Source organism: Thalassophryne amazonica, chromosome 4 (assembly GCF_902500255.1).
Source record: "Thalassophryne amazonica chromosome 4, fThaAma1.1, whole genome shotgun sequence".
Classification (NCBI taxonomy): domain Eukaryota; kingdom Metazoa; phylum Chordata; class Actinopteri; order Batrachoidiformes; family Batrachoididae; genus Thalassophryne; species Thalassophryne amazonica.
Window position 1 is genome coordinate 112,595,906 of NC_047106.1, and position 26,805 is coordinate 112,622,710.

The following is a 26,805-nucleotide window of genomic DNA, read 5'->3' on the forward strand; positions in this document are numbered from 1 at the left end:
ACTAAGGATACATGCTATCCAGTCACAGCAGATGAAACTTTTTTTTACTACTGAGCAAACATCGTTAGACTTTTTTAGGTTCAGTGATTCCACGGCGTGTAGATGTTATGGCGTCAGTGACCCCATGGTCTTGGCGGAGGTTTGCACTCTGTGAGTGCTTCTAGTTTATAGAGTTTTTTTTATATTAAAATAATTAAATGTACACTGTAAAAAATGATAGCCCCATTAGCTTAAGTGAATTTATATCTTCTCTTTTAATTCACTTGTCATGGCGAGTTTAGGATATTGGACTCAAGTTTATATGTTTTCAAAATCTGAACTTAAAACTATCGGTTGTCTTCACTAATTGTGAGTTGAAACAAAGCTTATCTTTAAGGTGAGTTAACTGATATTCAGTTGAATTAACTCACATTTTCAAGTCAGCTGGTGTACCAACATTTTAACATTAATCAAGTGGAGTAGCAGCCGTACAGGGAGGGGATGGAAGCGTTTCCTCGGGGTCAACACTAATGATAAAACAGGGAAAACAAATGAGTCTTTAAACGTGACTTAAAAGTCTTCACAGTATCCGACTGCCAAATGTGTGCCAGGAGATCGTTCCACAGAGCTGGGGCACGGTAGGAGAAAGCTCTGTGACTGGCAGACTTTTTATTCACCCTGGGAACACACAGAAGTCCTGCACCCTGAGAACGCAGGGCCTGAACTGGTACATAGGGGCTTACCAGGTCAGCCAGATAGGGAGGTGCAAGTCCTGAACAATTTTATAAACTAATAACAGTACTTTCAAATCCGATCTTGCAGGAACAGGAAGCCAGTGCAGGGACGCCAAAACGGGCGTAATGTGGTCAAACTTTCTACTTTGTGTCAAAAGTTTGGCAGCAGCATTTTGAACCAGTTGAAGACCCCTAATCCTGGATTGCGGTAAGCCAGAAAATAGAGCATTACAGTAGTCAATCTAGAAGAGACAAATGCATGAATCAAAGTCTCAGCATCAGCCATAGACAGGATGGGATGAATCTTCACTATATTTCACAAATGTAAGAAAGCAGTCCTCGTAATGTCTCTAATATGGAGATCAAAGGACAACGTAGGATCAAAAATTACTCCAAGGTTCCTCACTTTATCCGTATGATGTATAGACACGAACCTAAGCTAAGTGCGAGCTGATCAAAATGATGCAGATACCTCACTGGACCAAGAACCATAACTTCAGTCTTATCAGAATTTAAAAGTAGGAAGTTACTAGTCATCCAACTTTGTATTGATGCAAGGCAATCTTCCAAAGATTTTATGTGAGTGAGATTACCAGCAGTTATTGGCATGTACAATTGAGTGTCATCAGCATAGCAATGAAAGGGAATCCCAAAGCACCGCAGTATATTCTCAAGGGGTACTACATAAAGGGAAAAAAGCAGGGGGCCTAAAACGGATCCCTGAGGAACCCCAAACTTCATGTCCCTATGATCAGAGGAGGTGCCATTACACAATACACAGTAAGAACGACTGGACAGGTATGACGTCAACCATGCAAGAGCAGTTCCAGTAATCCCAAAGTGATTCTCCAGCCTATTGAGTAAAATATGATGATCCACAGTATCAAACGCAGCACTAAGACTGTAGTGGTATCTGAGTCCACTGCTCGCAAAAGGTCATTCACTACTTTAGTAAGTTCTGTCTCTGGAGTGATATTTCTAAAAGCAGACTGCAGTGGCTCAAAAGATTATTCTCAATGAGGTAGTCCACGAGCTGTCGTGAAACCACTTTTTCCAGGATTTTAGAACAAAATGATAGATTTGATATTGGTCTAATTCTTCAATACACTAGGGTCGAGATTGGATTTCTTAAGTAATGGTTTAATCACTGCAGACTTGAAACATTTAGAACAGATCCAGAAGTTAATGAGAGATTTAGAATTTCCAGCACAGTCGGTCCAAGAATGGGTCCTTAAACAGTTTTGTTGGTATGGGATCAAGTAAACAGGTTGCGCTTTTAGTAGACATCATGAGCTTTGTCAGCAGACCTAGCGAGATACCATCAAAATCTGTAAATCTAGGTAACACCTCAGTGGGCGCATCCACCTCCATAGCAGTATGCAGTGGTTGGACCAAAGCCTACTGAGATATGCTCAACCTAATATCCTCAATTTTCTTCTCAAAATAGTCCAAGAAGTCCTGTGCTGAAAAGGGAGAGTGAACTTTGAGTTATGCTTGTTTTTACTGATCAAATCAGAATAATAGGCACGCTTTGTAGCCAGTAGTGCCTGCTTATAATCTAATACAGCATCACGCCATGCAAGGTGGAACACCTCTAATTTAGAACTACGCCATTTCTGTTCCTAACCTCAAGCCTTCTGCTTAAGGTCATGCAAGTAACCATTGAACCAAGGCGACTGTGCCTTGGGAAGGCGTGGCCTTAAAAGGCGCAACCTTATCCATTGTAGCCTTGAGCGCTGAATTCAAGCCATCTGCAAGACTATCCACTAATTGAATATTCTCCAACCCTGAAGCCAAAATTTCAGGCAGTCTGGCTTCGAGTTCAGTCATAGTTGAGGGATTAATGCGTCGCCGCAGAGATAGACAAGGCTTTTGGTCCACTAAATGCGGCAACATAAATGCACAGCTAATAAATGAGTGGTCAGAGACCACCGAGGCAAAAGGCAAAATGTCAATGTTCATGACAGCAAGGCCATGTGTGAGAACCAAATCAAGGGTATTTCCACTAATGTGTGTTGAATCCTGAATGCATTGCTGGAATCCTAACGCATCCACAAGTTCCATAAATGATCTGCAAAGGGGATCAGAGGGCTTATTTATATGAATAAAGTCACCAATAATGTTGTCCGCACTAGCTGGCAGGCTAGAGATGAACACACCAAATTCATCTAAGAATTCAGAACATGGGCCAGGAGGCCTATAAACAGTAACAACATAGCATGACTGATTTCCATACTTCTGACCCTGACAGAAGCATTTTGTAGCATCATGCATAGAGCGGAGAGTCAGATGCTCAAACAAATTATATTTATGGCCCCCAACAGTCAAGAAGGTAAACCTGGATTTATAAATAAAAGCAACACCCCCGCCTTGCTTCGCACCACATGTGACTAAATGTGTACCCTGGTGGGCAGGCCTCATTCAGAGGAAGAACAGCTGTGGGTTTGAGCCAGGTTTCACATAACCCAATCATGTCCAAGTGATGATCCATAATTAGATCGTTGATCAACTTGGATTTTGAGGACAGTGATCTGATGTCAATGAGACCCGAACTGAAGACTTCTGTCGGTTTGACAGACTGACATCTTTGAATAGGCCTGAGTAGCTTAAAATCCACTCCATGTTTCCCATCCAGCGCCCGGAGAGTCAGAAACCGCTGTTGTCACATCAGGACTACAAGTCCCAGAAGCTGCAGCTCTGTGATGATGTGGGCGCTGCGCTCAGCTGACCAGATAACCGGCACAGACGACCCAGTCTGATGGAATACAAGCTTTCTCCGGGAGCCTCTGTGGACGCAGCGAGGTCGGCGGAGCAAGCCAAGCTCTCTGATAGCGAGAATGTCCCGAGGAACATTGTTGTTGTTCAGGCTCCGTAGTTCAGCTGCAGATTAGCTTAGCATCGCGCTAGCCGAGGGAGTGAAGTGCGGCGTCATACAGCACAAAAAAGGCACTAAGCAATCAAAAATGGTTAAAAATGCACACTGAAGGACCAAGAACCATGTCAAGTACATACCCAAAGATAAAAAATTACACTCAAGCCACTAAAAACCAAGTTACAAACAAGAAAACTGGAGAAAAACCAGAACACACAACGCCAGACTCATCACACTCTGTAAATCAAACCATTTCTTTTTTGCTGATTTCCTGCGCTAAGTTTGTACCCGAGTTGCAACTTGTGTCCTCTATGGATAGATTGCTGGACTCGGTTTAACTACTTTAGAAGATAGGCACACTAGAGGTGATTTACAGTTTTTGCCAACTGTGAATGCTTCTACCATATCACATGATGTGCTGTGATTCAGCAGCACAAAATCTGAGTCCACCTCTCCAACACTCTCACCTGGCTCATCAAGAAAGCCCACCAACGTCTCGAGATCCTCAGGGCGTTCTACAGCTGTGCAGTGGAGAATGTCCTGTCCTGCTGCCTCCCTGTGTGGTATGGTGGCTGCACGGTGGCGGAGAAGAAAGCGCTGCAGCGGGGGGTGAAGTCTGCACAGAGGACCATTGGATGCTAGTGCAGCAGATAAGCAAAGGAACACTTCAGTTAATGATGCAAGCAAGAAATTTTGCACAATAGCTCAGTAGAACCTTCTCTTTCAAAACGTTTGGGTACCCACAAAAAATTTCCAGATGGCTGCCATTTTTCAAGACGGCCACCGGCTATACTAATTTGTACACAATGGATGAAACAAATGCACCATTTCTTAGCTAAAGTGTGTTTTTGGGCTTGTACAATAGTGAAAATCATCAACAGTATAAGAATATCATTTTGAAAAGCATATCGTTCAAACTGCCGGGGCAAAATCGTCTTTTTAGCAATTATGATTTCAAGCTATAAATCTGAAAATTTCTGATGTATCTGCATATCTCACATTATAGGTTTTATCAGAATAAAAAAGTATAAATTATATGGACATATCATATACATGTATACCTCAAATCATGTGTATGTATGTATATGTGTGTGTGCGTGTTTGTGTATGCAAATTCCTCTTTAATATGTGTTTCTAGATATATAGAAATAAAAACGTACCTACAAATATAGACTCAAACTCAGTATTGGAAGTGAATTGGAGGCAGTTGCATTGACATTCAGATGTATATTTGTTGATCTGTACTGTAGCGATAGACACAATTTTCTGACAAAAAATATATAAATAAAGAACCGTTTGACCATCTGCTGCAATGATACATTGCTTATATTGCAAAAAATTCGACAAGATAAAGAAAGCTTTGGCAGTTCCAAAGAAAAAAGAGGATCTCCAAACAAGTGACTCAGAATTAGAAGAGGATCAATACGAATTGTGAGAGCACATCATAAAAAAGTAGTCCAGAAGACTTTCCATTGATCCCCATCCTTCTCCCAACCCCAGTCAGATGGACTTTCTTCTTCTGGCTGGCGCAGAATTGCTTGGGCCCAGACACAACCTGCCTGATATGCCGAGCGTTTTGTGTGTTGAAGCAGAACTGCTCTCGTTGGAGGGATGGCTTCATATGGCTTCTGCTTTCTGGCAAACAGGTCAAGTCTGGCCTCATCACTATGGAGGTTGCTGGACCTTTTCTGTGGTATTTGCCATGTTTTCTCTCAGTGTTGCCTCTATGCCACTGCCTTCATCCAGCCTTGCTGGGTCAAAGGTGATTGGCATTTCACCGATTTCCTGGAACAATGGCACATTTCTTGCAATCATCACATATCCATCCTGCTCTGGATCATAATGCATAGAGACTAAGGGTGAAATAAGAGCTTCCTTTTTATTGTCTTAACAAACAGCAAAGACAGCATTTGCTCCAGTCAGTTTCCTTTCTGCTTGGGAAAGAACTTGTCATTTTGAGCACTTGACAAAGGCAGAGGGGCTATCCTTTTACCACCTTTGTCAAGTATGCACATTGATGTATGGGATACAACTAGGTTCGGTTACCCTACACCTAGCCCGATCATTCATCCAATGTCATTTAAGTCCCGTGTGATCTGTAGACCATCTGGGTAAGTACATGGGTAACCCATGTATAGCCCCCTCACCCTTGGCTCGGCTCTCCCACGCTGGCACACCCTGTCAATTCAGGTGCGGCTGTCTAACTAAATCTACCAACTACTTTCTACTAGCTAATTAATTTGGGGCTGCTAGACAGCATTTGGGACACTATTCTAAGCTAAACTACACTGCAACTAGCGCTAGCATACCATTTTGGTGTTAGTAATACTAAGTATGGCATTAGTAAAGCAAGATTAGCTGACACTGAACCCCATGCTGAGTTGAACAGCAGTGAAGTCACCAGTGTGCCCTGGTTGTGCATTGACTTTCACTCTTTTAAATAATTATAATACAAAATCAGCAACTTCACACCAAACTGAATTGTAAACCAATTGTGTGTGACATATTTAATGAAATGAACACTTCTGCATGACATAAAAACATCGCCAAGAGCCTTGTAAATCATTCATGTGTTCTGATCGGAAATATGGCTGCCATATTTGTGTATACTTGTAAATCTATATACTACATTAATCAGTATACAAATATCCAGCATATATTTACTTGGGGGTGTAGATTAAGCAAATAAAACCAATACAAATGCTTAGAAACATGACAAAGTTGCGAGAGTTGCGATATGAAAAGTCGACTGTCGGCCATCTTGAAATTTTGACTGGGTACCCACTGAATTTTCACAAGTACACTATGGGGAATATCTGTGCCAATTTTTTTGCTTGCATCATTAACTGAAGTGTTCTAGTGAAAAATTGAACTTATCTGCCGCACTATGCAGCTTACCACCCATTGGGGACATCTACATCTCCAGATGTAGAGACAAAGCCACCTGCATCCTCCAAGACTCCACCCACCCTGTGCACAGTCTGTTCACACCCCTTCCCTCTGGAATGAGGCTGTGCAGCATCCAGGCAAAAACATCCAAACTGAAAAACAGCTTCTACCCGAATGCTGTCAGACTGTTGAACAGTTCAACATCCACCACCAACTGTGAACATTGCACTACATGCCCATTGTCACTTCTTAATACTCAAACGCTGCTGCTGCTGCCGACCCTGTGCCTTGTATATATATTCTATATATAGGGGTGCGCATATTGTACATTGCAAAAGTTTATACAATAGTTGGTTAAAAATTGTCCCAGTTAACTACACCAAGACCTGGAAACTGCATTTCATTCTGCTTGTAAGGGTCGGTGACAATAAAAGGAGTCTGATTCTGAGTCTGAAAATATACATTAATCTATTCATTTGTGATACTGTCACGAAAAGTGCCACATTTTCGTAACGGGAGCACGAATTTATTCTAATTCATTCCGTGATGGCTGCACAAAATTAAAGTGAAGCCGGGGGGGCATGGTGGTTAAGGTTAGGGTATAGTGAGTTAAAAAAATTGTCACAAAATTTGAATAATTTCGTGACGGGAGCGTGAAAAAAACATGAGACTGGGTTGGAATGCTTAGATTAAAACTTCAAATCCAAAATGTCTTGTAACAACAGCTAAAACACAATGTGACAATACCTTAAGCATATTTTGCTTTGCACTTTGCTTGCAATTATTCAATACAGTTGTTGCAGAACATTACACACAGTTTCCTACATTACACACTAAATTAAGATAAAATACCTTGTTTGTCATTGGGATAACACTTCTAATAAAAATGCAAAACACATCTGTAATTGGAAACACTTAGCACAGATCTGAAACAGTCACACAGAAAACTCATCACCATCAGTCTGACATTTGGCACTATAATAGAGCTCAGGTAAGACATTTTGTCAAATTCTGCAATCACAGAGGCGGTAACACCCAGAGAAGAGGAACAAGACAAGGAAGCAAAGAGATATGTGGACAAGGACAAAGAAGACCCAGAGAGAAAATTGTTCAGATGAAATTCAAGCAACTTTGGTAGACCATGTGGATCAACTTCGGCCTCACACTGAGGGAAGTTGCACTCTAAAAAGGTGCTGTCTTAATGAGAAATATTGATGTAACATGGGGACAGCTTAAGATGGAAGCTAAATGCACCTTGACACTTCCATGACTATGATCACTTGCACGCACTCTGCTGTGCAGGAGAGTAAACTCATCACAAACCATTGTAAACCATTGTAAACTGTGCGCGGCTTTGTGCAAGTGTGCAAAGAAATTTTGGCATGTTCAAAATCTCTGTCACACGCAGGAGTGGTGGCCAAGTGGTTAATGCACTTGGTTTCAGTTCAGAAGGCTCCGGGTTCAGATCCCACTCCTGCCACATCTCTGTCCACATTAATCATGTGAACTTCACGTGAACATTGCTCAAACAATTAAAAAACACTGCGTGAGTGTGAGTGATTGCGTCAGTGCACCGCATCACAGCGCAGATCATCTGATCGATTATAATGAGATGTTAAATCTATCATACATACTTTTACAGCTACTCATTAGAAGGAATGAACATGCAACTGTTTTACCAAGCCATTACAATATAAACATTACCAATATTACCTTTTAGATGGTTCCAAATGCATTCTCCACCTCATGAAGCGCACGAGAGAGAAAAAAGGTCCAGCTGAAACGGTCCTCTGTGATTCCAGAAGCGATAAGAGGTGTTTTCAGCAGCCAAACTCTGAGAGAAAATGATTAATCCACTATGAACTAATTCTCAACTCAACTCAACCTTTATTTCTAAAGCACGTTTAAAATGACAGCAGTCAACCAAAGTGCTGTACATAATTAAAAAATAGGCACCAAGTTACCCCCAATCGTAACCAAATGTATTAAAAATAATAAAATTACAACAGATAAAAGACAAAGTAAAATAAATAGCAAAATGTAGTAAGAAATAATTTAATTTGAATTAATTTTATCTTATTTACATAGCACCAAATCACAACAAAGCTGCCTCAGGTGGCACATATAGTGAGGCTAACCTTACTAACCCCCAGAGCAGCAGTGGTAAGGAAAAACTCCCTCTGAGGAAGAAACCTCAAGCAGACCAGACTCAAAGGGGGTGACCCTCTGCTTGGGCCATGCTACCGAAAGACTACAAATAAGGTAAATTTGTCAGCGTTAAGCAACAGGAAAAACAGACAAAAAATACTAAGTGAAACAGATATGTACCTGCTCATTTAGGAAGCACCAGAGAAAAGAAATAGGTTTTTAAAGAGGCTTTAAAAGTCTCTAGAGATGGGGATGATCTATTATTAAAGGGAGACTATTCCAGAGCCTGGGATCAGCTGCTGCAAAGGCTCTGTCACCTCTCCTCTTTAATCTGGTTTTAGGCACCTCCAGCAATAGTTGGTCAGAAGATCTTAAGGCTCTGGTTGGGGTGTAAGGCAAAAGTAGCTCTGAAAGATACACTGGGTCAGGCCATTGAGGGCTTTATAAACAATTAAAATAAGTTTAAAATCAACCCAGTAATGGACCGGAAGCCAGTTGAAGAGTAGCCAAGACAGACGTAATGTGGTTGTACTTTTTCTTTCCCGAAAGAAAGACGAGCAGCAGCATTCTGAATAAGCTGGAGGCGGTTTAGAGAGGTCTGATCCAAGCCAATGTACAGAGAGTTACAATAATCTAGTCTATTTATGATGAAGGCATGGATAACCTTCTCAAGGTTAATCCCAGAGAAATATGGCTTGGACTTGGCTAGGAGATGGAGTTGAAAGAAACAGCACTGATCTGCTTATCAAATTTAAAATGGTTGTCAAAAATTACCCCAAAGTTCTTCACACAGGAGTGAATGTTGGAACCCAGGGGACCCAGGACATCAGCAGAGCAGGCTATGGAAGTGTTCCCCCCAAACAAGATAACCTCCGTCTTGGATTCATTAAGATTTAATAGGTTAGCACTCATCCAGGATTTGACCTCACTCAAACAATCCAATAATGGCTGCATTAGGTCACTGCCTAACAACCTTAGTGGCATGTACATTTTTACATCATCGGCAAAGCAATGGAAAGATATTTGGTATTTTTGAAAGATACCGAGGAAACTGTACAAAAGGAAAAGAATAGGACCTAGAATGGAGCCTTGAGGGACTCCACAGGACAGTGGGGTCACATCTGAAGAAAAGTGGCCCAGCTGCACAGAAAAGCTCTGGTCTGTGAGGTAAGAATTGAACCAGGTGACAGCAGAGCCTGTAATGCCCACACACTGCTTGCAGCCCAATCTCACTTTTTCGTCCTCTAGCCGTCACGAAAATGAGTCAAATTTTTGTGATGGGGTTTTTTTTTTAACTCACTATTACTACCCTACTCCTACCCCCAACCCTAACCTTAACCATAACCTAATCCTACTCCTTCGCTCCACTCTAACCATAACCACCACCCCCCGACGCCCCCCAACCCCCCCGCTTCGCTTTTAATTTCGTGCAGTCATCACGGAATGAATTAGAATTTGTGCTGCCGTGACGAAAATGAGGTGCTTTCGTCACAATATCACAAATCAATAGATTAATGTATATTCGTGCTGCTGAATCACGACTTGCCGTGAGACTGGGTTGCTGTTTAAGACGGTGCAGCAGAATCACGTGGTCCACTGTGTCAAAGGCAGTTGACAAGTGTAGAAGCATCAGGATGGCAGGTCTACCTGAGTCAGCAGCTAAAATCAAATGATTAAAAACTCTCAGTAGAGCGGTTTCGGTGCTATGTCTGGGTTTGAAGCCACACTGAAACTTTTCATAAATGTCATGCTGGGCTAAAAACAACTGCAACTGGATGTAGACTGCTCTCTCCAACACCTTAGATAAAAAGGGGAGCTGGGATATAGGCCTAAAATTAGAAAGGATGGAAGGATCACCATTTTTCTTTTTAATTAAAGGTTTCACCAAAGCATGTCTAAAAGCTAACGGCACACAGCCAGAGGTAAGACTGGTGTTAACCAGCAACAAATAGTGGGCTCCCACTGAATCAAAAACGCCTGTGAGAAGACGAGGAGGAATAATATCTAAAGAACAATTTGTAGGATGCAGATGATTGATTTCGTCAGAAAGTTGGGAGAAGGACAAAGGATTAAACTGATCAAGGCAGCAGAACACAGAGGAAAATCCGAGTCTGTGATGGGCCTAACACCTGAATGAGCTGGTCGAAGGGCAGACACTTTTGTGATAAAAAAAAATGTAAAAAGTTGTTACAGAGTGTAGGTGTTGGCACAAGAGGAGAGACAACCACTGGAATTAATAAGAGAGATCAAGATATGAACAAGACTTGAGGCTTATGGCTATTATTTCTGACTAAAGTAGAGAAATAAGTTACTTTGGCAGCTTTCTGATAAACAAACATACAGCCATGAAGAATTTGTCGAGATGCAATGAGATAATTTTTTTCCATTTCCTCTCAGCGCATCTACATGCACGTCTGAGTGCGCACATTGTCCTCGTTAGCCACGGCTGTGAGCGTGGTTTAGAGCACCTTGGCCTAAGAGGAGCGACACAGTGCAAGATCTCCATTCATGTGGAATATTATTTGCTATAGCGTCCAGCGCACAGGATCGTGGCATCCAGCTGGGAACACAGTGAGTGGCATTGTCATAAACGAAGTGCGTGAGTGCAAGTGTAAAGGCACCTTAAGAAGATTCTTAAGAAGATATTGGTGAATGAGGCCCATTGACTTTTATCATCGAAATTAGACACTGTAGTGGTGAGGGGGTTTTTTGGAGAGGAGGGCTTGACAAAATAACATTTAATGATAATTTCCAAGTTTGTTCTGATTCGCCACAGCTTTGAATAAGATGGCTCGATCACTCTGCCGTTACTAAGATTGGTACTCATTCAGGTTTGTATGCTGATGGCGCATTTTTTGCCTTTTAACGCAGAACCATGCACATCTCTAATCCCCGAAGAGCCATTGTTGCCTTTCTGAATTGTAAACCTTGAAGGACTGAGCACTCTTGTGTGACAAGTCATCTCTATAGAGCACACTTATAATTCAGAGCAGAGCTACACAAAGCCAATTACCATGAGGCTGGTGGTAAAGAATCAATCCCACGTGTCCTGAAGGTCAGTTTCCTCGTTATGCCATTAGATCTTTGACAGTAGAATCCCACTCATGCACCTTTTAAACAGTAAGAATTTATTGACCCTGTGGGTTCAGCAGAAAAGCATGTAGTGCTGACAAAGACGTGCAGTGCAGAGAAGTACGTTGGCCTCTGCATTCATATCTGCAACTTCATACCGTGTTCCATAACCTTTAGAGTTTGTGTGCATTTTGAGATCTAAAGGGGTTGGCGATGGAGCGTGATGAATCAAACTCTCTACTTGGCAAGCACAACATGTTTTTACCTGGCTAACTTTTGTTCCTTCCATTTAATTTTGCTTGGAGTTAAATTAACACCTGAAATACGGAGCTAAGGAAGAGCCAAGCAAGTGTGCGACAGGAACAAAGGCTACAACAATGCCTGAAAACAAAGGCAAAGACAAACGTACCATTAATATGCATTAAAGTATCACTGATGGCATTTAATCCCCCTGCTGATGGAAAAAATAAGTCATCCGCACAGACGGCAAACAGTCTGTTATCCAAACAGGCTTGAATGACAGCAATTGTTAGAGCTGATTTTTTTTTTTAAATGGTGATGAAGTGCTGAGCACAGGATCGTGTTGGTCTGGTTTTATCTTGTTGGTCAATACCTTAAAGACGGTGCAAAGAAATGCATGTCATTGCACGCGCTTGAGACATAGTTGTCATTTTTACACCGAATTTCCATGTAACAATCAAATGTACTCATTTGTGTACCCACAGGTGTGTTGGACTTTAAAGATGTGGGGGAAGCGCAGTGCTGTTGTTTTTTTGTTTTTTTTTTTTAGACAACTGGAAGATATTGCACCATTGGCCAATGAAATTTGGTCTGAAGTCATACTCAGAGATTATCTGCTATTGAGGCTTTTCAGGTTTCAAATCCCACAAAACCTCAGAGGTCGCCGCGCTGCCAGATCTCAGTAACATTGAGAACTGCATTGAGATGCTCTGATCACGCTTCACTTTAACCACTGCACACGGACAACAGCATTAACATTGCAACATAAAACTATTTTTATATTGTGCCTAAAACTCTCATGAATATATTCTCTGGGTTTATAGAAGTTGTTATTGTCTTTATTTTATGTAAACATGCGAGAATCACAGAGTCTCTCCGTTATTTTCAAGGCAAAGGCTATACGCCCAACCGTTGGGCAGATAAATATGTCTTATATTATTCACCCAACCGTGATCGTGTATTTGACATGTTTTGTGCATCTAAACTACATTTTTTTACGCCACTTTTTAAGGCTGTATTGTGGCGTATGTTTGACACATTTAATGGCACCGTCTTTAATTACTGCGAAAACACCGCAGTGGATGAAAACAGACAAACTTCATAAGCATTTTGAACGGAAGCCTGTTAACGACGAAAAAGTTTTTGAACAAAATGCTGCTTGTTGGCTGTAAGATGGTGTTAGTTTGACACGGTTCCCTGGGTGTGACGAGCCAAACAGAACCACTTTAGATCACAGCTCCTCCACGGGCTGCGAACCCTCCCGCAGCAGCCTTTTTTCCCTCCCGCGTTGAAACCAGAAGTGAGCTTACAAGCGCTCTCATTGGTCGGTTGTGGGTGGCCGTATATATGCTTGCGCATTTACTTTATTGACCCAACAGTTGGGTGTATAGCCACTCTCTATTTTCAGTGGGAGCTGCTGTGAGCTCCGCTCGCTTCCTGATCATGTCGTTCTGGGGGAAAGTGAAGTTTGCTCTTTAACGTCTTGATTATTGTTCTTTACAACATTGTTTGTCCGCTTTGTTCCAGACTAATATATATAATATGTCTGAAATTCGGTTTGCATTTATTAAATTCCACGCAGATTAAACGTAGCAGACACGGATTATTCAGTACAATTGTTTTAGCACGTTTTCAGGGTATCATGCAGCAGTCTCTTATTAACGTGATGAAAAGCATAAAAATTACATTTTTGTAGTATAATATTCATTTACAATTGTCATGTGGATTCTCTATGTTGTTTTGACTGCAGCGACTCTCTGGCAGGCAAGGGATTATGGGATACGTGAAAACCCCGAATTTATACAGAGCAACATTCACATACATCAGATTCAGAAGATGAGTGAGGAATCAGAGGAATCAAACTCTGGGTTTGCAATTGTCCTGGGTCAAGACAAATGCTTTCAATGACTTCTTGGATTCATTCAATACTTCTGTTAGTTTTTCACTGTAACTGCTGTGAATTTTAGCTCATTATTTTACTCTTCTGTGAATCTTAGCAGTGAATTACTCCCCCGGCGGCACTCTGTCCAAGTGCCACCCCCACCTAAAAAAAAAACAAAACAAAAAACAAAAATAAATTTTGCACAGACAGGCATTGTTTATTATTTTATTATTAATATTTTAGAAGTGTCCCTGAAATTGCAATTCAAATTGACATCAAAAGCCCACAGGCTACAATATTACTAAAAAGCAAAACATCCATGAATTTGCAAGTTTGAATAAACTTGTACTCACATTAGAAACTTTCAGTCTTTTAGGAAGGAACAATTAGCTCTTTTATTAAGGTACATATTTGTCTCAGTGTTTAGCTAAACATTTAGCTTGATGCTTGCACATATTAGGCTAAATGTGTAAATACTTAGCATTAACTAATCTGCAAAAGTAAACTGTTTGTGCAAACTGTACACATCCATAAAATGATGATCTAATGATCGACAGAACTGTGACTCTTCCTCAGAAATCAAAGTTGACCTTGGAATATTATGATTTATTTTACATTTTCATTGCTTCATGTTGGTCATTAGAGTGCATCTTTTCACAAAGTGCGGTTCATATTTCAGTCTGAACCCGACACAAATCCATGGCCAGTGAACAGGCAGAATTGCTGTTAGAGCCTGTATTTTTATCTTTTAAATGAACAAAAACACGGTCTGCATCTTATGAAGAAGACCTGTTGGCAGCACACAGAGTAAATTAAGTTTTTTAATCTGACCTGTTGGTGTTGTTTCTCTTCGAGTTAGAAATCACAGCCTGACAAAAACGTATCCATATAAGACGCCTGGAAGTACTTTAATTACTTATCATAGAATTGCGTGTGAATAACTGCAGCATTTTGAAAGACATCCCTCTGTTTGCTCCGGGTGCGTTTCTCAGCCGCCAACAAGCACAAAATAAGTCACTTATTTTAAGAGTTGAAAGTCTTTTCTGTAATTATTTTATTTGTCACAACGGTCCCAGCGTTCACCACGGCTGTCCATCATGTCTTCAGTGTTCTGCTCGCAATGGAAAATAAACAGCAATAATGATCCATCAAGACAAGAAAATATGTTAAATTAATATCGGGCCTGTGGTGCAATGGATAACGTGTCTGACTACGGATCAGAAGATTATACACAACAAAAATATAAATGCAACACTTTTGGTTTTGCTCCCATTTTGTATGAGATGAACTCAAAGATCTAAAACTTTTTCCACATACACAATATCACCATTTCCCTCAATATTGTTCACAAACCAGTCTAAATCTGTGATAGTGAGCACTTCTCCTTTGCTGAGATAATCCATCCCACCTCACAGGTGTGCCATATCAAGATGCTGATTAGACACCATGATTAGTGCACAGGTGTGCCTTAGACTGCCCACAATAAAAGGCCACTCTGAAAGGTGCAGTTTTATCACACAGCACAATGCCACAGATGTCGCAAGATTTGAGGGAGCGTGCAATTGGCATGCTGACAGCAGGAATGTCAACCAGAGCTGTTGCTCGTGTATTGAATGTTCATTTCTCTACCATAAGCCGTCTCCAAAGGCGTTTCAGAGAATTTGGCAGTACATCCAACCAGCCTCATAACCGCAGACCACGTGTAACCACACCAGCCGAGGACCTCCACATCCAGCATGTTCACCTCCAAGATCGTCTGAGACCAGCCACTCAGACAGCTGCTGAAACAATCGGTTTGCATAACCAAAGAATTTCTGCACAAACTGTCAGAAACCATCTCTGGGAAGCTCATCTGCATGCTCGTCGTCCTCATCGGGGTCTCGACCTGACTCCAGTTCGTTGTCGTAACCGACTTGAGTGGGCAAATGCTCACATTCGCTGGCGTTTGGCACATTGGAGAGGTGTTCTCTTCACGGATGAATCCCGGTTCACACTGTAAGTGATGTTCACACTGTAAGTGATGTAAGAAAGTGATGTTATATTATTTAAGTGGGGATTTGATGGTCTAGTGGTTAAGCATTGGGTTTCAGACGAGAGGATCCTCAGTTCAAATCCCAGCCTGACCAGAAAATCACGAAGGGCCCTTGGGCAAGGTCCTCAATCCCCGAGTTGCTCCCGGTGTGTAGTGATTGCCTTGCATGGCAGCACCCTGACATCATGTGTCTGTGCGAATGTGAGGCATAATTGTAAAGCGTTTTGCGCGTCTGATGCAGATGGAAAAGCGCTATATAAATGCAGTCCATTTACCATTTAAGTGAAATGTTCGTAAATAATAACTGATGAATTAAACATGTTTTCAAAGTCATCATAAAAGTGTAAGGGTATCATTAAGTATTCGTATCGGTACTCGGTATCGACAAGTACCAAAATTTATGTACTTGTGCTTGTACTCAGTCTGGAAAAAAGTGGTATCGGTGCATCCCTACAATAAAATAACCAGTGTAAAACTAGCACAGACAGTGTTAAATTAACCCTGACAGTGAATATATGGTCCTACTGTGGTCAGATTGGGACTATATGTTCATTGTTAGTGTTAATTTAACACTGGTGATTTTACTGTGTACTGAATACAGTATTTATATATTTTATATTCTTACTGTTGTTGATAGCTCTTGCACATAAAAAGTACATTTTAAGATGTTAGTAAAGCCCCGTTTACACATAGACGGTAAGAGCTCCCAGAAGCGTCCCGGAAGAGTTTTTGGCCATCTTAAGGATCAAACGCCATTGTCAATGCCAGCACTAGGGGGCGTGGCTTAATTCCGGCTTTACCAGGAATCGTTGAAAAAATTATTCAACACGTCAAATAATTCCCGGAGCGCTCCCGGAGAATTCGCGTGACGACGGAGACAACGCGAACAACAGCGTTTGATACTTTTTAATCGCCGTTTCATCCTGCCCCTTCCTGTAGTGCCGCAGTTTACACCGCCGTAATTGGCGGCCAGCGTTGTATCCCTAACCAACGACATGTAAAACAACGATAGAGCCCACACTGGCGTCCTCAAAGGCGTTTTAACTGGCGACAGAGGCAGACAAAACGGCAGCGCTAGTGGACAGTACGCCGTTCTAAACGACACATCCCGGTTAACGGCGTTCCAAATGGCCGATAGGCGGCGGTCAGTATATAAACGCTAGTGCGCTGCATGCAGGCCTCTCACTCGCGGCCAGCTCCAGATATTTTTGCAGAGAAGCTCCAGTATGCCTCCTAAAAAAAAACTGGCAGCGGCAAGGACTTACCAAGAGGTCTGGTTCAGAAGCAGAGGGTAGCCCTGTGGTGGAGACGAGCAACACGTTGAGGAGGGGAAAAGGAAAGGAGAAGAAAAGGCTGAGAGATGATCTCCCTCCCCCTGCAGTGACAGCTGTTTCAGCCTATTATACTCTGGGGGCGGTGCCTATATGCAAAAGTTCCTGGAGTAATGCAGGATTTGCCTGGATAAATCCAGCGGTACACAGGGCATTATCGGCGGCAGCAGAATACCGCCATTCTCACGCGCGTCTTAACCTGCGATTGTAAAGGATAGAACTGGGTATTAACCCCCGTTGCCTGACGTGTGCCGGATGTTACGGCATCAAAACGCTGCTTTATTCGGCGGATTTAGCGGCATTTTATCTGCGTATTTGCAGCTAGTATGGCGCTCAAAACGCTGGCGAAATGCTCCGCCACTTTCCACCGCGAAAACAGCCGGAACTACCGCGAACTTTGGTCTATGTACTACCCACCGACAAAACCGTCTATGTGTAACCTGGGCTTAAGAGTAAGAAAAGACTGTCCTTACTGTTTTTACTTTGTGTTGTCCAGGAGAATGAAAGTAACAAAATTTCAATTCTCAATATGTCTGTGTACACTCAAAAAACTCATGCATTGGATGAACTCAATTCAATTATGAGCAGGATTTCCATCTAATAAATATATGTTGCCTCAACACATCCATACAAGATAATTTAATTTAATTTAGTTGGGACTACATATATTAGATGGAAATCCTGCCCATAACTGAAATGAGTTCATCCAATAAGTTATTTGTTTGAGTGATATCACTCAAAAAACTGACTCATTGGATTGGATTCCATCTAACAAATATATGTAGTCCCAACTTAAAGAAAACACATCAATGCAAGATAATGTAATTTAATTTAGTTGGGACTACATATATTTATTAGATGGAAATCCTGCATTTAATTGAGTTCATCCAAAGAGACATTTTTTGAGTGTATGCACTGCAGAATTGACAAATAAAGTTCGCTTTGACTGTCGTGAATACTGATGCTATCATCAGTAGTCCAAGATGGCGGCAGCACTTCCACAGTGCCACTAGTGTCATTTGTCAGATGCTCTGTACAGATACTCCACACCTGCTGTTTGTGGAGCCCGCAAGACAGAAGTGCATCACAGTCTCTACCTCTATGTGTGCCTTCTTGCTGAGAGCGAGAGACAGACAGAGACAGAGAGAGACAAAGAAAGAAAGAGAGCGAGAGACAAAGAGAGAGAGAACTTTGTTTTTCTTCAAGCTACATGGCTCATTCCTCTGCTGGTGCTGGAGCGTTGGCCATTCAGAACCCAGAATGAACTATTGGACAGCTGCAGGAAAAATAAAAGACAAGCAGAGGACAAAATGGAAAAAAAAAGTACAGGCAGCGGGAGAGCTCTCTACCTGATCTCAGCTCAAATTTTGAACACACACAAAACTTTCTGATGAACTTGGTGGACATCAGCTGACAAGGAACTCATTTTGTGGCTTTGAAAAGGACTTTTATCAGACAAAAAAAAAACCCCACGAACTTCTAGTATCAGCTTCTTAACATTGCCATGATCAGTCACAGTGTGACCGGGGCTGTACCCCCCCCCCCCCCCCAAAAAAAATATTTTGAAGTACATTTGTTTGTCTGTTTTTTATTTATTTGTTGGCGTGGGAGGAGTAAAAAGAGGAGATGTGATCGGCTGAAAGTGATACTGGCTTTGCTGACATGTCAGATAGAAGTGATTGACTCGTGTGGACCACCGATGTCACAGGGGCAGGCTGTACTCCTGGTTGACTGGTGTGGTAATTTGGAAGTCACACGCACGCCACAAACACTGCACATGCACTGTTCACGTGTATCAGACATGCGATTTCCATGAATATTGCACTGACAGCACAGTTTTCCCCATGCCTCATGTTCAACAGCCGTACAGCCTGTGTGACGACTGGGTTTTTAAACATGCCCAAAATCCTACAGTCCTACTCTATCAGGCCAGGAGAGCTTTCAGGAGAGCTTTCATTCTACAGGTGCATATTAGGCATGTGGAGATTAATCAATTCATTAACTGCATCAATTCGACTGACAGGTTGAATCGTGTTGCATCGTTCGCTGCCTGCTTGCATTGATTTTTTTTCAGAGGCACCACAGATGGAAGCCAGAAAGCACATTTTGACCACAACATACATGATGCGATAGTTCTCTGGCGTGAGCACCAGACGGTGCGGAAACTGAAGTTGTCCATCAGGTAAAGGAAATAACAATAATAATAATATGCTCTATTTTGTGGGACTAAGTGCACAGCTCCAAAAGCCACACAGATTTTGGTCAGAATTAATAACTTCAGAGCGAATCGGCATTTTAAATCAAATGACACCTCTTTCCAAACATTATAATACAAACAATCAACTACAACTGACCAAAACCAGGTTTTTTTTCCTCAAAATGAGATGTCCGCTGTGTTTTATGAATTACATCCTGATGTGCAGCGCAGCCGGCTGCAAGAGCTCAGCTCAGAGTCTATGGAGTTACATTTGTGTCATTAATATATGAAAGGAAATGCTTCAGACAAAAACTACAGATTTTGTTTATTTCTGTTCAGAGATCAAGGATCCATCATGTACATCAAGGATCCAGTGACCATGTACAGATTTTATTGATTTTTATTTATGTCCAGAGATCAAGGATCCAGTGACCAATTTCATATTTACTTTAAGACTCAATAACATGTTGGTGACATACAAAACTTGTAAAGCCTACTTTTAGTGCACAGAAAATTCACAAGAGGTATTGATAAGGGAATTAAATCTTATCAATACCCATCCCTATTCTGATTGTACCAAATCGCATCGTATCACATCGTGAGGAATTGAATTGCTATTAAATACATATCAAATTGCATTGAATCGGGAATGGGATGAATCGTATCGCATCATATTGTCAGTATCATCATGTATCGTCATGTATCGCTATACGAGGTCTGTTAGAAAAGTATCCGACCTTTTTATTTTTTTTCAAAAACCATATGGATTTGAATCACATGTGATTGCATCAGCCAAGCTTGAACCTTCGTGCGCATGCGTGAGTTTTTTCACGCCTGTCGGTTGCGTCATTCGCCTGTGAGCAGGCTTTGTGTGAGCAGTGGTCTACCCCTCTTGTTGGATTTTTATTGCGAATAAATGTCTGAACGATTTGGAGCTTTGCTGCTTCAATTTTCTTCAGAAACTGAGAGAGACCTCCAGGTGGACACCATTTGGAAAATTCAGATGGCTTTCAGGGACGCTTTTATGGGGATTACACAGATTAAGGAGTGCTCCACCCAGTTTAAAGACCGCCCACAGCTGCTGAGAGCGCGCCGCGCTCCGAGCGCCGATCGACAGGCTGAAACAAGCAGATCATTTCCAACGTGAAGGCTTTGTTGATCCTGGACGTCGTCTGACTTACACAAAAATGGCAGGAGACGTGGACATCAGTACTTTTTCGGCACATTCCACTGTTACAGGAGTTTTTTTCATGGAAAGAGAAGTGGAGGGACGCACCACGGAGCCGTTCATTACGCAGCACAAAACCACCTCTGTGTTGGTCTCACAGGACGGTTTTCAGATGGCTTTCAGATGGCTTTCGGTGGCTTTTCAGTCGTGTGACTAACCAAGAAATTGTGGATGAGCTTGGACATGCCAGAACATGTCCTGTGAGGCTTCATCACGGCGTTGCTTTGCGTCTGGTTGTTTCAGTCTGTCGATCGGCACTCGGAGCGCGGCGTGCTCTCAGCAGCTGTGGGCGGTCTTTAAACCGGCTGGAGCACTCCTTAATCTGTGTAATCCCCATAAAAGCGTCCCTGAAAGCCATCTGAATTTTCCAAATGGTGTCCACCTGGAGGCCTCTCACAGTTTCTGGAAAAAATTGATGCAGCAAAGCTCAAAATCGCTCAGACATTTATTCGCAATAAAAATCAGACGAGAGGGGTGGACCACTGCTCACACAAAGCCTGCTCACAGGCGAATGACGCAACCGACAGGCGTGAAAAAACTCGCGCATGAAGGTTCAAGCTTGGCTGATGCAATCACACGTGATTCAAATCCATATGGTTTTTGAAAAAAATAAAAAGGTCGGATACTTTTCTAACAGATCTCGTATGTATCATATCGCTGGTAGTGTATCGAGGTGCCTATCGAATCATTATTATCACTTTCCCGGGGCATTGCTAGGCCGGTATCGTAGCTTTATGTCGACGCTATCTGGCTATACTCGCTCGCTGTGTGTAAACACATGATGTCATAGCGCACACGCAGCCCAAGAACTGTCCGCAGAGGGGAAAAAAAAACTGTCCGCAGAGGAAAAGATGAAAAGGCGAGAAGTGTGTTTTGGTCCCATTATGGATATTCAGGATGATTTTCTTATGGATAGTACGACAATGAACAGCAGCTAAAGCAGCCAGCTTGATAAGGACGCACTGCCGAATTTGGAGAGCAGCACACGCGCCAGCTGACACAACAAAAGTTAAGTGAGCCAACTTTTTATGTACGTGTTACGTGTTGTGTATCTCAGTAAAAAGCGATAATAATGCAAATAACATGCTGTTGTCATGCGGTATGCATTTCCTGAGTCCCTCCGTTCACGCCCAGTCACCCAAAATGACAGATATTCGCCCTCGTCTAACTCGGGTGAATATCTGTCATTTTGGGTGACTGGGCGTGAACGTCGGGCCTCTGAAAATGCATACCGCCCTCAAAAAGCATGTTATTGCATTATTATCAGTGATGAGATTCGTATTCTTAGTACATACTGAACAGTTCTGTAAATGTTCATTATGTACCTGTTCAGTAAACTTTGTTGTATTTTGAAAACTTTGCAGGTGAGAAATAATTCATACACAAAGGACTGACTTCTATTTTCTGTATAATTGCATCGACTCATTCGAAAAACAGAAAATCCGAATATCTGAAAACTTTCACCACTGAAGTCAAAATTTAAAGCAAGTTCATTTTTTTTTTACCACTTTGGCAGGACACACCTAGATCACAAGAAACACTTGTCAGTCACGTTTCAGTATTTTTGCTCACCAAAATTTGCTCAGATAGAAAGACATCTTTGTTCTGTTTTTTTAAACAAAACTAAATGTAAAATAACAGAAAATAAAATTTGAAATTCTAAACTTTGTCATATTCATTTTTTTTATATCAAATCCCAAATGTCTACAGTGCATAGCAAAAAGAAAAAAAAAATTGTCATTTTAATAGTTCAAGACTGATCATAGCTTTTGTTGCTGTTATGTTTGCTTTGACCAAGAACATCATATCTGTTTCTCATGCACAAATTATTTTTCAGTACTTTCATTTTAAACCTAACTGTGGTAAAACCACATTGTAGAAACTGAATCCACTGGTGCAGACTGCAGGACAGGAATCTAATAACTGTTGGCTTTGCAATCACAATCCAAATAACAAAGCTTGTCCAGATTAGAATGAAATGGGACTGCTTTCTGCTGCTGGGAAATGTGAAATGTACTACACGTTATTTGGCCATCACTGGGTGAGCACACTGCGTCAGCTGGACTGAGCTCGTGCACATTACAATTAAAATGTTGGCAAAAATCGCAGAACACAAACTAATAAATGACATTTCTGACGAGGTAAGCGCTCAACACTGGATAAGTGACGCCTGAGAGAGGTCACTTTAAATCAACTTTGACAAGATGTATAAACTGCAAAAGTAATCAGAGTTAATGCGCGCAATGAACAATGTTGTGTTGTGCAGCATGTTCCTGATTTGCATGTGTTACAACTCATAAATATCATGGAAAGGCACAGAGATGAAAGTGTTTCAATGCTAATGAGATCCCAAAACACATAGAATTAATTAATTCAGAAGAATCAATTAAAAGTATCACTCACAAAAACATTTCCGTCATGTTCTTACCTTTAGGGAGTATTATTATAGTGTTCGCATTAGGATTACAAAGACCAGCTTTGTGAAAGCCTGCCCCTCTTCCCCATCCCCTTTTCAGCACCCTATGAAATACATTATGCATATGTTCTCACTAAAATCCTTCTATCCATTTTTCACCATTTATCCAGGGCCAGGTGGTATTGGCAGCAGTTTATGTGAGGTAGTCGAATCTTCCCAGTCTCCTCTAATTCATCCTGTAAGATCCCCAGATGAGGTGGGATCTAAAATCCTATCAGAATTCTTATTGAATCCCTGCCTTAGCTGGAGGTACAAAGAGAAGGTCTGGAGGTAGGTGACCAGGAGCCATGCCCAAACCACATCATGCGACTCATTTCTGCACAACGGCACAGTAGTTCTACTTTGACCTCCATCTTTATGTCAGAACTCAACACCCTGTATGTCAGGATGAGAATAGCCTGCTACTCTGGTGTCATTCAATATCCAAAGTTCATGACCACAGATGAAGGCTGGAAAATAAATTTGATGGTAAAAGAAAAGCATGAATGGGCTGATGCCTTTCCCTGCGTGCCCTACACACAGTGATAAAAATGTACAAGTAAATATACATACACTCAACAAAAATATAAACGCAACACTTTTGGTTTTGCTCCCATTTTGTATGAGATGAACTCAAAGATCTAAAACTTTTTCCACATACACAATATCACCATTTCCCTCAAATATTGTTCACAAACCAGTCTAAATCTGTGATAGTGAGCACTTCTCCTTTGCTGAGATAATCCATCCCACCTCACAGGTGTGCCATACCAAGATGCTGATTAGACACCATGATTAGTGCACAGGTGTGCCTTAGACTGTCCACAATAAAAGGCCACTCTGAAAGGTGCAGTTTTATCACACAGCACAATGCCACAGATGTCGCAAGATTTGAGGGAGTGTGCAATTGGCATGCTGACAGCAGGAATGTCAACCAGAGCTGTTGCTCGTGTATTGAATGTTCATGTCTCTACCATAAGCCGTCTCCAAAGGCGTTTCAGAGAATTTGGCAGTACATCCAAGCAGCCTCACAACCGCAGACCACGTGTAACCACACCAGCCCAGGACCTCCACATCCAGCATGTTCACCTCCAAGATCGTCTGAGACCAGCCACTCGGGACAGCTGCTGAAACAATCGGTTTGCATAACCAAAGAATTTCTGCACAAACTGTCAGAAACCGTCTCAGGGAAGCTCATCTGCATGCTCGTCGTCCTCATCGGGGTCTCGACCTGACTCCAGTTGGTCGTCGTAACCGACTTGAGTGGGCAAATGCTCACATTCGCTGGCGTTTGGCACGTTGGAGAGGTGTTCTCTTCACGGATGATGCGAAGGAGATGTGTTGCACTGCATGGGGCAAATGGTGGTCACACCAGATACTGACTGGTATCCCCCCCCCAATAAAACAAAACTGCACCTTTCAGAGTGGCCTTTTTTTGTGGGCAGTCTAAGGCACACCTGTGCACTAATCATGGTGTCTAATCAGCATCTTGGTATGGCACACCTGTGAGGTGGGATGGATTATCTCAGCAAAGGAGAACTGCTCACTATCACAGATTTCGACTGATTTGTGAACAATATTTGAGGGAAATGGTGATATTGTGTATGTGGAAAAAGTTTTAGATCTGTGAGTTCATCTCATACAAAATGGGAGCAAAACCAAAAGTGTTGCGTTTATATTTTTGTTGAGTATATGTCTGTAATGGTGTTTTTTGATTATGTGTGACTTCATCTTATTATGACTTCACTATGAACTCATTCTATGCCAGTCAATCACAAATATTTTGCTCATCAGTACAAGTATATGATTTAGATCATCTATCTAGGCTTCTTGATTGTGAAGTTTAAAAAAAAAAAAACATGTTTTTTCTGACCATGTTTCCTTGACCTGTACCTAACCGGAAGCCAGTGAAGGGAAGAGAGCACCAGAGTTATGTGCTCACACTTCTTTGTCCCAGTTAGGAGACGAGCTGCTTCATTCTGCACAAGCTGCAGGTGGTTGAGCTGTGACTGGTCAATGCCAACATACACGGAGTTAGAATCTTATTATGATTTCATTATGAACTCATTCTATGCCAGTCAATCACAAATATTTTGCTCATCAGTATATGTTTTAGATCATCTATCTCGGCTTCTTGATTGTGAGGTTTTTATAAAAAAAAACATGTTTTTTTCTGACCATGTTTCCTTGACCCTTTAACCAAACTACTCTCTATCTATCAATCTACCTCTAGATACAGTAGTGTTCAGAATAACAGTAGTGCTATGTGACAAAAAAGATTAATCTAGGTTTTGAGTATATTTGTTATTATTACATGGGAAACAAGGTACCAGTAGATTCAGTAGATTCTCACAAATCCAACAAGACCAAGCATTCATGATATGCACACTCTTAAGGCTATGAAATTGGGCTATTAGTAAAAAAAAAACGTAGAAAAGGGGGTGTTCACAATAATAGTAGTGTGGAACAAACAGGTGTGAATCAGGTGTCCCCTATATAAGGATGAAGCCAGCATCTGTTGAACATGTTTTTCTCTTTAAAGGCCTGAGGAAAATGGGACGTTCAAGACATTGTTCAGAAGAACAGCGTAGTTTGATTAAAAAGTTGATTGGAGAGGGGAAAACTTATACGCAGGTGCAAAAATCTATAGGCTGATCATCTACAATGATCTCCAGTGCTTTAAAATGGACCAAAAAAACCACATATGTGTGGAAGAAAATGGAAAACAACCATCAAAATGGATAGAAGAATAACCAGAATGGCAAAGGCTCACCCATTGATCAGCTCCAGGATGATCAAAGACAGTCTGGAGTTCCCTGTAAGTGCTGTGACAGTTAGATGATGCCTGTGTGAAGCTAATTTATTTGCAAGAATCCCCCGCAAAGTCCCTCTGTTAAATAAAAGACATGTGCAGAAGAGGTTACAATTTGCCAAATAACACATCAACTGGCCTAAAGAGAAATGGAGGAATATTTTGTGGACTGATGAGAGTAAAATTTGTTGGGAAGGTGTCGTAACACGGAACCGCAACAGGGGGCGCAAATGAACGGACAATGGATAAGACAAAGAGTAACAATTTAATGTTGTGAAACGCACAACTGGATACAGACAAAAATATATAATGCCAATTAAACACCAGGTGACGTGCGGGCAGGCTCGAAGATAGGAGACCTCTGGCGATCGAAGAGCCGGGACCCACACAGCTTCCACCACCAATGGCCTGAAGAACACCGGAGCCGCCAAGTCCTGAGTCCCCAGGTGGTCACCGTCTTCTGTTGCAGACCCTGGTACTGCTGGCAGAAGATGAAAACAGTTAATGGTGAGTGTGTATCCACACACCCAGTAACCCTTCACCCACAGGTCTTCAAGGAGGGAAAACCTCCACCTCTGATACAGAATCACCCGTGCAGCTCCTGACAGTTGCTCCTTGGATGGAGTGAGAGGCGAAGACGTCGCAGACTCTCACTGCACGCCAATCCAAAAATCACTGAATCCTCAGGAATACGGCTGCACACAGAACAATTAGTTAGCACTAATCACAGCAGAGAATTACCTTAAACGGTAGCTGATTTCTCGGTGAGGAGGTGGAGTAATAATCCGGCTTTTGTAGGGAAGGTGGTGATTGGTAACAGCTGGTGTAAATGAGTGACAGCTGTCACTCTCTGTTGTCTCGGCGCCCTCTCATGCTTGAAGCCCGCACTCCAAGCAGGGCGCCGACTGGTGGTGGTGGGCCAGCAGTACCTCCT

At 41.9% G+C, this 26,805-nt stretch overlaps 1 long non-coding RNA gene across 1 annotated transcript; it reads left to right on the forward strand.

Annotated features, from left to right (window-relative positions):
- The first annotated feature begins 264 nt into the window (after nucleotides 1-264).
- LOC117509257 lies at nucleotides 265-26,805 on the forward strand. The gene is made up of 5 exons (XR_004560337.1): nucleotides 265-395; nucleotides 5,990-6,001; nucleotides 6,596-6,598; nucleotides 11,227-11,231; nucleotides 26,795-26,805. It is a non-coding gene; the product is annotated as an uncharacterized LOC117509257 (long non-coding RNA).